General features: G+C 36.2%; 1 protein-coding gene across 4 annotated transcripts in view; it reads left to right on the top strand.

Annotated features, from left to right (window-relative positions):
• The first annotated feature begins 628 nt into the window (after positions 1-628).
• LOC117400234 (nuclear receptor coactivator 2-like) overlaps positions 629-13,150 on the top strand; it is a 99,856-nt gene continuing 87,334 nt past the window's right edge. For 3 of the 4 annotated variants that reach the window (XR_009328437.1, XM_059022225.1, XM_033999853.3), the window contains exon 1: positions 629-866. The gene's annotated coding sequence lies outside the window, so the exon portion shown is untranslated. The remainder of the gene's footprint in view (positions 867-13,150) is intronic. The other variant, XM_034920561.2, reaches the window with a different exon arrangement.

The raw sequence follows: 13,150 nt of genomic DNA on the forward strand, positions 1-13,150 counted from the left end.
AAGGCACAGGATATAAAACCATAGAAAACAACTGGATAAGATTTTTTTTTTTCCTGTACAAACTACTATATCTTTTTATGGCACATACTTTCACAATGAGCCATCTATTTTTATGGTCTTGAGTTTTCTGCTGGGAAAATATTAAAGTACACTATAAATATGGGGATTTATGGGTTGTTTTAACCCATAGAGGTGACAAATCCTTTTAAAAAAGTCATCTCTTACTGTTGATCTAAAAAAAAAAAAAAAACGTTTCTTAAAGGTAACTTCCAAGTACACCGCGGTAGCACATTAGAATTGATGGTAAAGGGGTGCATTATCAGGTTAATTATGCATTTCAACGACTACTCTAGACATTTAGAAAGCACACGAATATTTTAAACACACGGTGTCAATATGTACGGCCACCACTGAATGTGACTCTCCTGGTCTCAGTTCATTAAAGCCAGGATACTGAACTGTAACTCATAGGAATATATCTGAACATCTACTATGGCTCTAGAAACAGACTTTTTTTTTATATAGTTTTAATCATAAGAACGACATGTTGTGTTAAATACAAATCTGCTTTTCGGTGCGTTTGCGAAAGAATCTTCTGTTTTAGAAATACGCTCACGTGTTTCCATGTTTTCCAGCATCCCTTTCCCTACTGACGCTTGTGTATCAACACTTTCCTGTTTGCTCGCTGCAAGCTTGCTGTAGTAATGAGTAGATAGTGCCCGTAGTGTGTGGGGGAGGATCTCTTGTGAGATAAACAAGCAGCCAGTCATCATGCATAGAAACATGGCGGCGGCAGACCGAGCTACAGAGCCGTTTTCCAAATGCGAAGGTCAGCGTCGGACATAACATAGAGCGTTTCAACTACGGTAAGTTTGCAAAATAAAGTCCTATTGTGTATCCGATCAACGCTGCGGAGTTTTCTTTTAATTTCCGCTGTGCATGTGTTGTACTGAAATCTTCCAGTGATCCAATCTGGTGTGTGGCCGCGGCGTCTCACGGTGTTTTTCTGTGTCACTTGTCTTTTGGCTGTTCAGTACAGTACTGCTCTGTCAGAATAGTAAAGACGAATTCCGAAATCATACTTGTTCTATAGTGTTTTGGATAGGTTTATTCTGCTAAGATTAGCTGTTGCTATTCTTAATAAAATCGGCGCTGTGGAAAAAATCAGTTTAATTTGGTTATGATTTGAGCGTGATGGTGGTAGTAAATGCTGGGACTGCAGCATTTTTTTTTCTTTTCTTCACATTATCAAAGCTGAGTTTTGAAATGTATGTTAATGATTTAAATTAAGGCAAACACCACTATATATATATATATATATATATATATATATAAAATCTATGCTATCTAATTAAGAGTACGTAACTACGTGAAACCACTTTTTCTTACACTTTTTTATGGTTTTATTAAAAATGCAACTTGCAAAAAGGCATCAACACTTTAGAATTGGTAAACAGTAACGCAATTATAAATGCACCGCGATATAAAGTTATCTTGTTGTCTTAAACTTTAGACAATTTAAATCACATAAAGTTGTCTGCATTTATATGTGACGTGAACCTGTTTTTTAAACGAAACCTGAAATGACAGGAGGAGCTCGTCTGGTGATAGACAGATTTACTGTCCACTCACTGCTGGAGTTGCTGTGCGGTGATGTGTGTGGCGATTCTCATTTCCCTTAGGGCTTGATTCAATTTACCTTTTAATACGAGCGCCAATTGCATTGCTTTGTTAAACGCTTCTTCGATTTATTGAGATATAATCGCATTTGTCTATAAAACACGTGTGGCCTGTGGGAATAAAACAACACGTGAAAGTGTTTTTTTTTTTAAAGGGGGCTTATGTTTTCAGCAGCATGGTGATCAACTTTGGGACCTTTCTGCGTCTTCTAGCTGGCGTAGTTAAAATAATAAGTTGATATTTTTGTTTTGATTAGCACTGCAGTAAAACACAGTATCATCGGGTGTTATGATGTAACAGTTTAGTCCAGGATAAACTGGACCGTTTTTAATTCAAGTCTGCAAGCTGGTAATGGAACGTTAGCACAATTGAAAACTAACCAAGTTAAATTAAATAAATAATAATAATAATAATAATGATAATAATAATAATAATAATAATAATAATAATAATAATAATAATAATAATAATAATAATAAAAATAATAATAAATACATACATACATTAATAAAAATGGTTGTCTATTGTGCACTTATTATCCGTGGTAAGCCAATTAATATATATTAATTACGGTGGCTGACAAAAGTTGTCCTAGCCAACTTTTACTGTACCCATTGACTCGTAACAATGTAAGCATTCACGAACACATTTTTTCGCTGCACACGCTTCTGAATATACATGTTTTTAATTTATGTAGTGCAAATCTATCACTGGTCGGGGACGGCCAAACTCTGACTGTGTACACGTGACTCGTGGCAATGCATTGTAAAGTGTAAACAATAAGCAGCCACCTCTGGATTGTCAATACTGGTATTTGATGATAAATGCATTGGGTTTCCGTTTAGGAAGCTCGAGGTCCTGGAACAACCTAAGTTATTTAGACTGATACAAAATTATTAAGAAACACCATTCTCCCTATAATAACGACAACCATTCTTAAATTGTAACAGCAATCCAAAATTTAACAGATTAAGGACAATCATTTAGTGAACTGTAAGCACTTTCTAATTAAAAAATAAAAAATACACAAATTCTAGTAATTTAACAAACAATCTTTAGAACAGAAACAACAAACTTATTTATGAATGAATATTTAAAGTATTCATTCATAACAAAAGTATTGGCACCCCTGCTTTAGTATTTCGGGTGGCCTCCTTTTGCTTTTATTACGGCTTTGAGATGTTTATGATAATTCTTAACCAGTATGTTACATCTTGTTGGTGAAATCTGGACCGATTCTGTCTTGCATATTTCCTTCAGCTCCCCCAGATTGCATACGCAAAGCCTGGCTACAGCTTTTTTTTTTTTTTAAATTCCAGAGTCGACTTAGCTGTATGCTTTGGGTCGTTGTCATGTTGGAAGATAAATTGTCTGCCAATTAGCCTACAAGCAGATGGTATCATTGTTCTTTGTAAAATATTTTGATGCATGGTTGCATTCATGCAATCTTCAATCACATGAATGTCTCCAGTACCTAAACTGTTAAAACACCACCTTATCATGATTGAACCACCATTTTTTTTTTTTTTTGGGGGGGGGGGGGGGGAATTATGTGTTAGCATCATTGGACCAGAGAATGTTGTTGAAGAATGCTTCAAGTTCCTGTTCCTGTTTCTTGGCAAGTTTGGTCAGTTTCTTTTATGACTTCTTTAAAAGTGGTTTGCAGTGAGATCTATGTGCATACAACTCTGTGTTCATGTGCCTTTGTACAGTTATTTTGTGCTTCGAAATCTTTCTTTAAGTCCTTGCCTGTCCATCTTTGGATTTTTCTTTGCTTCCCGGACGATTCTCCTACATGCTGTACCCGTAATTTTATTTGGATGTCCACTTCTTTCAAGCGGTTCAGTTGAATTTTTTCTGTGGTTCTTGGTTATTGCTCTGATTTTGGTATTCCATATGTCTTTGATACTGTTTTGTAGCCCTTTCCTTTGTTGTCTGCGAGTGCTTTTCTCAAACATGAATCCAACTCCATTGTCTTGACCATCATGTGCCTTCTGCAATGCCAAAACGTTCATCTTCTACCTCTTTTTCTAGCTATTGACTCTATAATGCAGTCAATTACTGTGTAATGGTTTTCAATCAATATATTTAATTAGTTCCAGTACATTTTTACAGACTTTTTTAATGTAAAGGTGCCAATACTTTTGTCATGAACAAATATTTGAAATTGCATAAGTGCCTTTGCTTTTTTTTTTTTGGAAAGATTGTTTGTTAAACTACCAGAAATTGGGTATTTTGAGCTTTGCCGTATTAATTAGTGACTAATGTTCACAAAATGCTTGTATGTAACATGGTTTCTTGAATTCTGATATTAAGAGTTGGATGCCAATATTTTGGGACCTACTAATTTATATACACCTATCCCTCTTTATGTCGCCCCTCGCTACACTGCGGATTCAGATATATCACGCTCCTGGAGTTGGCTCCCCATTTTTACAGTCTTAACTGCACATGCCTTAGCTGCAATATACATAGGCAATTTCACTTTTACTTTTACTGTTTTATTTCATACTGCACACCACAAACAAATATACAAAACAATTTAAAACAAAGCATGAATATCATACTTTTATCATATATGCACGCATTGCACAATAACAAATTAAATATCTACTTGCTGAAGTGGTTTTTATTTTAGCCAACGAGGTGTTGTGGCAGCAATGCACTAGCAAAAGTCACAGGGCAGTGACGTCAGCTCCCTAGCAACAAGCCTCCTATGTTGGGAATGGATTATTTCAATGCAGCGGGTTTGTGCATTTGAGAAAGGAGAGGAAAACCCATTAAATAAATTGGAGACTTTAAGCTGATGAGAAGCAGTTACCCCCTGCACTACGAATTAAAACGGTGTGCTGCTTTTTATATGAAAAATGAGAAAAAGCAGGTTGCGTAGAGGATTTATATTGGATCCTGACGCCCCCGATAAAACGAGGGAGTGGTTGTACAGTATTTGTTAGCCTATTTGTTTTTCTGTGGGTCTCTCGCTATATCACAGCCCTCGATATATAGTGGATTTATATTGGTCCCCGACTCCTGCGATATATCGAGTGGGTGGTGTACAAATATTGGGCCTTGTCGAACTGTGCTTTTGTTGTCTTTTGACTGATTGCAGTGTAGTTACTGTATGTATGTTAATCCATATCAGGGATGAATTGTTTTTTATATTTCCTGCGTTCTTTTTTTGTTACATTTGTAGGTAATGCAAGATCAAAAACTGTTAACCAGATTTAGAATTGTATGACTGTTTCTCACTGTGGGAGTAAAATCTGCAGTTTCACAAGCCGAAATGGTAAGACTACATAATGTTGAGGTTGACGTTTCCTGTTTTTTGGTTATGCTTAACTTTGATCATTTTAGTCATTATTTGTAATGAATGCAAGCTGGCCTTGGAAGGTGAAATTGCTGATGCGTTCTTGAATAAGGACAGAAGGATGCAAATGAGTAAGTTGTTTATAGGTAAGGCCCTGTGAAAATCGCGGAAATTTTCTTTAAAATTCACGGCAGTGTCACAGGTAAAGTATCATATTTCGAGGAATGAGCACGGAACTATCTTAAGTTGTGTACAGATTATTATTATTTTTTAAAACATGAAATATAGAGAAATGCACTGACATCAAAATCAACGTCAAGGTTATTCAAGCACTTTATAATAGCTTGTGAAACGGTGTTGTCATTAACAGCCTGTAGGTAAAGTGTATCTGCAAGGACAGCTTTCAGTTCTAGTACGTCAGGTGCATGTTCACCATTTAGGTCTTGCAAAACAAATACAATGTGTAACCCATACTGACCTTGTGCATCTGTCGACTCTTCCGTGACCACTGACAAGCAACCAGACTGTTTTACCAATTCCATAATCTGCTTGTGATACTCGGCAACTTTAGATACGTATTCATGTCACAACTGGGCTGATAAAGGAATCACTCCACCATTTACTACGCTCAGTCAGAAAATGTGCATGACTTTTGGTTGTCCAATTTTTCAAGAGGGATATTTGTGATTTACATGATCTGCTGCAGACACATTTGTAGCCTTTTTAGAGACATCCATTTTCTTGTTTACAGTGTGTAGTATTATAATGTCCCGTCTAGATTGCATATAGTCACATGACAATCACTGCACAGCACTATGTTCATTGCGAGTACTGTTGTACAGTTTTGTGAATGTGTTTGTTTTTTTTTGTATGAAATACAAATAATTATGAGAATTTATTTTTATTTCTTAAGAATATTGTAAAAAATCGTGGTATTGGGCTAATTTCACGATTTCCGCACAGCCCATGAAATCGCGATTTACACAGGGCCTTATTTATGGCTTTGGGATCTTGTGGTGAAAGACTGCCGTTTTGAACATTGCTAGGATTAGGCTCATAGCTTAAGCTGATTTAGACATACAAGCTTCTTAAACTGATCATTTACTCAGTGTAAAATGGCATGCTTTGAGTCTGCATTGGCTGTGGTGGACTTCAGACTTTAGACTCGGAACACAACTTTAGATGTGGCACTGTGAGAATGCCCTTTCTTTTTTCTTCTTTGTTTAAAACTACTTCATGTTTTACTCAAAATAGAAATATTGATCAACAATAAAGAAGTTCAGATTTCTGTCTTGGCTCTTGTGCAACTGACAGGGTAGAAACTGTCTTGAAATGAAGAAATACTAGAAAGAACAATTAAAACTCTACAAATGTGTTCTTCTAATGTCTCCTGTCTATCTATCAGTCTAATTGGGTTCATCTGAAACAGATCAACAGTGGCCTTCAGTATTGCTACCACAAGAATCTGTGATTGACGTGGCTGTCTAAATTTGTTTTCACTCAAGTGCACAGAGCTCAGCGTTTCTGCAGGATTAGTGATACTGAGATAGCCACTGTGATGTGTTACCTGCTGGTCTCTCGGCAGGAGTGTGACAGGGATGTTAGATAAACTGCCTGTTATTAATGCAAACATTGTATGTATTTTTTTCACAATGCATGGGGCCATATTCACAAAGCCTTTATTACAGTGCTCAACTTGCACCATTTTGAGGGAAAAATAAAAAGCAAACTTGTGTTTCGTGCTGTCAAGAAAAAAAAAGGTCCATGTGGGCTCTTCAGTTATTTATTTGAAGATTTTTTTAACATCATTTTAAGAAGAAACTGCTGTTAAGTTAGTTCAGTTGTAATTGCTTTGTGAATATGGACCATGGTCTGGTGTTAGTCTTTTTTATAGGTTAGCACGGTAAATAGTAAATTATTATTATTGTTATTATTATGATGATGATTATTACTATTATTACTATTATCTTAAATGTAAATTACTAGAAATATAGTAATTTAGCTGCTAGCCAAGAGTGCCTACTTGATTATTAGCTATAGTGTTGGAGATGGGCTTGGACCCTTGCTATATTATAGTTACCCCAGTAGTATCGTAGAGGCTGACGGTTTAAAAAAAAAAAAAAAAAAGTCTATTTAGGCTTGAATTGTCAATGGAAATATAATGTCGCCCATTCTAAAAGGAGAGGCTTAAAAATCACATCAATGTGTATGGATTTCTTCAACTGGAGGCATGCCTAGTTGAACACCGCTACTGTATGCCAGTACATAACATATGGGATTAAGAAAAATAATGCACTTTTTAAACCAAACTACAGTAATCCATCGCGTATCCGCCCGTCACATATCTGCCCTCACCCGTTTATCTGCCATGATCAATCTCTTCAGCAACGTTAGTTTATTATTGAACAGAGAAGATTAGTTCAGATATTGTAGATCCTACCAAAGTTCTCGTACACGGTGTTGTATGTGCTGGTAGTGTCACGTGAGCTGTTCAGTGTGTTGATATGTAAATAAGTCCTGTTCGCCTGCGGGGGCGTATGTGCGTCAATCTCCGTCTCGATCTCCTGCCTGTCACTCAGCAGCGAATGCATGCACCCGCATGGCAGACGGCTACTCTGTCACAAACATTAATACCCTGTATCTTTCTAAACAAGGGATTTAGGGGAGCTCCCAAATAAAAGCAGAATCTCAAAAAAATAATTGTGTGAATGTAGTAATTTTTACAGCTGTGTATAATGGTATTTAAAATAGGATTAATTCATCCGACTTTTTACATGTCTGGTCAAATGAGCCCCTACGTTATCTGGCAACATGAAGTCAATTTTTAAAAGCTGATCTTCAATTGTAAGATAAGCCAGTCTGCCATACGAAAGGGTGGGGGGGTGCAGATAAAACATGGAAAGAGGGCATATGTGTGTGTGGTTACAGCAGTTTGAATCTAGGCCATAGTCAGTTTTTAATAAATAAAAAGCCTTCCAGTTCTCCTTAGTTATTTAAGCACCTCTTGCTCAATCATAGAGTACAGTTACAGTCTAGAATGTCTACTGTATGGATGCAGTACTTTACATACTGAACTTGTGCACATTGTAAATAAAGAAGGTAACTGTATTAAATTTAGTCTTCCATTCTGAAGTTGCAAACAAAAATCACCATCGTATTCACTTCTGCTTTCCTTTCTCCATTAGCTTAGTATTTGCCCAGTCACTTCCTTTGAAAGCATGGAGGAATTTTTTTTTTTTTTAACTTTTTTATGCTTTTACCATGATGGCCTTCAGTAATAAATAAATACATTAGCCTACCTAAGATTAGCTAAGATATCCAATATTAGAGCAGATCTGTAGACCTCCAGTATGAAATAGGTCTAAATAGCTGTGCACAGCACCCTTTGTGCACTGATAAGTGTTAATAACCACAAGATTGGATCTGCTCTTGAGCTTAACTTTGAACTTGTTGACAAACAGGAAATGCAAGGTTGGGTACAGTATTTAGGAGATTCAGTTCAGCTGTGCATATTCAGAACAGATCCAAAGGCTGTGCTGTATCAAAGTTCTGTTGTTTTGAAAGAGGCCCCAATTGTAAACGTCTGTATTTAAAAATAACAATTTTGCTTTCGGTTAATGATTGTAAAACAGTTTGTACACCACAACATGTTTAATACTTTCACTGTGTATGACGGTATTGTTATGAAATGTAGTTCCGTTTATTCAGTAATGTTGGTAAGCAAGTGGTGCTGTTTTGACTTGCAGGGAGTACAGAAGTCTGTGCAGTACTGTACTTAACTTGTATGATGTAACAGGCACCTAAAAATAGCATTCTCCCACCCAAGTTAAGTTTAAACCATGAAAAACTGGGTCAGTTTTAATAGGTAATGAAACTGATGAATACATTAGTGAAACATTATTAGTATTTCAGGTTTTTACTAAAACAATTGTTTTGTTCTAAGAAATGTCATATTGTGTAGATGTGTTTTGTATTACGTTATACAATAACATGTATTTTATTTTCTGTAAAATGTTATCCGTATAAGAAAAGAAACATTTCAGGTTGTATTTACATTCACAATGTAAGGTTGGCTTTTATCTAGGCTTGCTACTTTTCAATATTAATCGGTAAAGCTCGTTAAACGTCGAATTCCCCAAAAATGAGTTCAACTGAAATCAATTTATATAGGATAAACATCTGTAAAACCATTCGCTAATTTTTATTTTCGTACCAAAAATAACAATTTAGAAATCATCTACAGTTTGTTTAGTTTTTATACTTCCTGTCTGTCCCGTCTCCACTCCACTCTGAATGGCTAGAGGTCGCTGTCAATCATCTCAGTGATCTGTTAGTGTAGTTTCATTGTCCCTGTCATTTCACCCAGTTCTGACAGATCTCGTTGACTGAAGCAGTGCCAGAATGACAGTCATTTAAGCAAATGAGAACAATCATCAAGACCAGTACCGACTGTGCACTTTCATTTGCCAGCTCAAGTGCCTGTCCTTCAAAGCGCCTACTTTTGAAATTAGCGGGTTAAGGTGTAGGTAGGCTTTTGCTAGGTATACGGTGACAGTTACTAGTTTGATTTGAAAATGGGGTGCAAGAGGAAAACACTTAATGAGTATTGTGCACAATCCCCTGACCGACGTCTCCGCGGCGGGACGAAGCGGCCCGTCTGCATTACCTTCCAGTGACTCCAGCTGTGCAAGTTAGTTCTGTTCAACTATCTAATGTTTTGTTCTGTGCATATTAAAGGTGTGTAATATGCTTTTATGTGCTGCGTTTTCTATGGTTTATTTGAGTTTGTCTAGGATCTTTATCTTTACAAGGTATAGCTCTGTTGTGACCAAACGTTATTTCAATTAGAATGTTGGTAACCATGGTTTTGTTGTATGTTGAATATGAATATGATAAAGGGGCTTCGCTAAATGAGACGTTTTTCAATGGCATAAAAAGCCTGTGTGTTGTGTTTTTTTTTAAAAAAGCATAAAGGTCGATTTCACCCATTCGCTGCTTGAATTGAAAAGTAAAGATTGAAAAAAAATGGTAAATTCTTTCTAAAATAAACATCTGTTAATCGTCGATTTGGGGGAAAAAAAAAAAGAATAGTAGCAAGCCTACTTGTATAATACAGTATTGTACAACTTCTATTGATGTAAGGTATAGTAACAAAGTATTCCAAGAATAGTGCTAATTGAGGTCTGTGAGACCATTCTGGAATGTAAACCAACTGGTTTGTGAAGTTTTCTGGCGGTGGTTATCTGCACAAGTTGTCAGTCCAGGAACATTCTTGAGACGTCCATGTACATGCTGGTCAGTGTAGCCACAGCATTAAAAGACAATCCTTTTCCTTTCTCATTGTTGTTGCCAAATAGTTGCACTCCACTCTCCCTCCGCTTCTACAGGTGTAGTGCATCACATGAAACGTCATGGGACGACATACATAGCAGACTAGATTCTTTCTTTCTTTTTTTTGTATAAACAGATACCATGGAATTATGTCCATTAACATTGCACTGCTGCTGTTAAGGTGTCTGTGTCCTTTCCTATCCCTGGAAGTCTGAAGAGCAATGACTGTAAAACACGTTTTTCTAGCTGAACCAGATTCGGAGATGATGATCTAAATACTTCCCTCGCTTGGAGGTTTCTACTCACATGACTGGGATGTTCTGTACTGTATGTCTTGTCTTGTCAGATGAGCATAGCTGTATCTTAAACTGCAAAATGACAGGAAATATCATGCTTAATATGCAGGTTTCTATGCTACATTATGTATGTCAGAATAGTGCCAGTAATAACAGCAGGCAATGTGCAATTATATCTTTTTGGGGGGTAATAGTTTGGTTTTGCTTGCATGTGTTTGGGAAGCACCGTGTTGCATAGTGTAATACTCCACTATGATATGTGAATCTACTTGTAGCTGCTGCCAATATACTACTCATCCTAAAAGCTCCACAGTTGATAGACATGAATGCTGTCTTTGGCTCTTGCAAGTTTAATTAGAATTGCATACATTTGTAAGCCAACAAAGAGATGATTTTTCTCTTTTTGCAAGATCTGTGTTATGCTAATATGATAATTATTCAGGGAGGGTTTTGAGGGTGATTCTCATAATTCTTTTTCCTGTATCTTAATATACCAGCTGACCTAAATACACAGTTTAATAGTATGAGAGACGACACCTCCACCCTTTTGTTGTTCATATGTATGTTTTCGTGTTGCCATGCCATGTGGGATTGTCTCTTCCTCTGATTTGTTTGGACTGTGTAGTAGACCTGTAGCTTAAAATTAATATGTATTTTTGTTACTGTAATTATTTTTAAAGCTCAAGGATAATAAAACTAATGAAATAATCCAGTATATCTTGTAATAAGAGTACCATTTGTGTTGCAATACAGTAGGACTCGCGCATTCCAATCAGTGTCTTGCCTGTGAGTCAAAGGGAGTGTAGTGATTGGTTATTGGGAGGAGCAGATGAGGTTCTTAGTTATTTTACTAGACTGGCTTGATGATCTTGCTCTGCGTAGATTTCCACACCATCCAATAAAAATATAACAGACTAAAAGAAAACATTTTTATAAAATTAACCGCTTACATAATAGCTGATTAGTACTGCATGTATGGCCACTTAAACACTCAAAGGAGTTTACTAGAGTCTTAAAAAGCAATCAAACCTTCAATCTGCAACACTTGGGGATAATTTAATTACACCATCTACAGTACATTTAGTAGCTTGGCATTACTCTAAGCCCCCAGATACCAGATAAGGCTAACAGACTTCAGGATTCTGTTGCTATGGCTACATTGAGGACCAGTGTAGCAGCGTTCAGCACTTGCTGTACTGTCATAAATGGTGCGTTTACACAGGACATTTTTAGAAAAACTTGAGGCATAAGCGTCCTGAATATGTATTAACTGTTTGTAATAGTGAGTATTTGTAAATATCTACATTTTATTATTAAGTTGTCCTCAAAAGTGTACATACCCCAAATATCCATACATTGGGTTATCTAAACTTTTGACGATAACTTTTTTGCTTTGTTAAACAGGACGCTGGTGAACGTCAAATAAAGAAAAGTGTAATATTTGAGTATCAGTGAGAATTATTCTTTAAAAAAAAAAATGCTATATGAAAAATAATTATACAAAAACCATGCTGGATTGTGTTTTTCCCAGTTATTTTATTGTTACCACTTAGTTATTGGTTTAGTTTCAAACATGCTTTAACACACTGTCTTTTTGTTGTTCGTTTTTATTGTTATTTAAATAAATATTTAGATTGTACCCATGATTAGCTTAAAAACACGTAATATATATATATATATATATATATATATATATATATATATATATATATATATATAATTATATAATATATATAATATTGCAGGTGTTGAGGACCGCGATATAGCGAGAGATCCATAGAAAAACAAATAGGCTAACAAATACTGTACAACTACTCCCTCGTTTTATCGGGGGTGTCAGGGTCCAATATAACTCCTCTATGCAACCCGCTTTTTCTCATTTTTCATATAAAAAGCAGCACGCCATTTTAATTTGTAGTGCAGGGGGTAATTGCTTCTCATCAACTTAAAGTCATCAAATTAATTTCATGAGTTTTCCTCTCATTTCTCAAATGCATCAACCCGCTGCATTGAAAGAGTCCCATTCCAAACATAGGAGGCTTGTTGCTAGGGAGCTGACGTCACTGCCTTGTGACTTTTGCTAGTGCATTGCTGCCACACGTGAACACCTCGTTGGCTAAAATAAAAACCGCTTCAGCAAGTAGATTTTTTTGTGTTATTGTGCAATGCTTGCATATATGATAACAGTATGATATTAATGCTTTGTTTTTATTTGTTTTGTATATTTTTGTTTGTGATGTGCAGTACAAAATAAAACAAACAGTAATTCTAAGTGCCTATGTAATTTTGCAGCTGGGCATGCGCAGTTAGACAGTAGAAACGGGGAGCCAACTCCCGGACCGTGATATATCCGAATCCGCAGTATAGCGAGGGGCAAAAGGGTCTTTATTATTACAGTAATAAACATCAAATTTACTTATCTTACTCAAGGTGAAATCCTTCACATAACAAATGTGTGTCAAACACTGTCTAAACGAAGAACTGTACAGTAGCAAAACAAGAATATATATATAGATATATTTCAGAGACTGCTCGA

This window comes from Acipenser ruthenus, chromosome 4 (assembly GCF_902713425.1).
Source record: "Acipenser ruthenus chromosome 4, fAciRut3.2 maternal haplotype, whole genome shotgun sequence".
NCBI lineage: Eukaryota > Metazoa > Chordata > Actinopteri > Acipenseriformes > Acipenseridae > Acipenser > Acipenser ruthenus.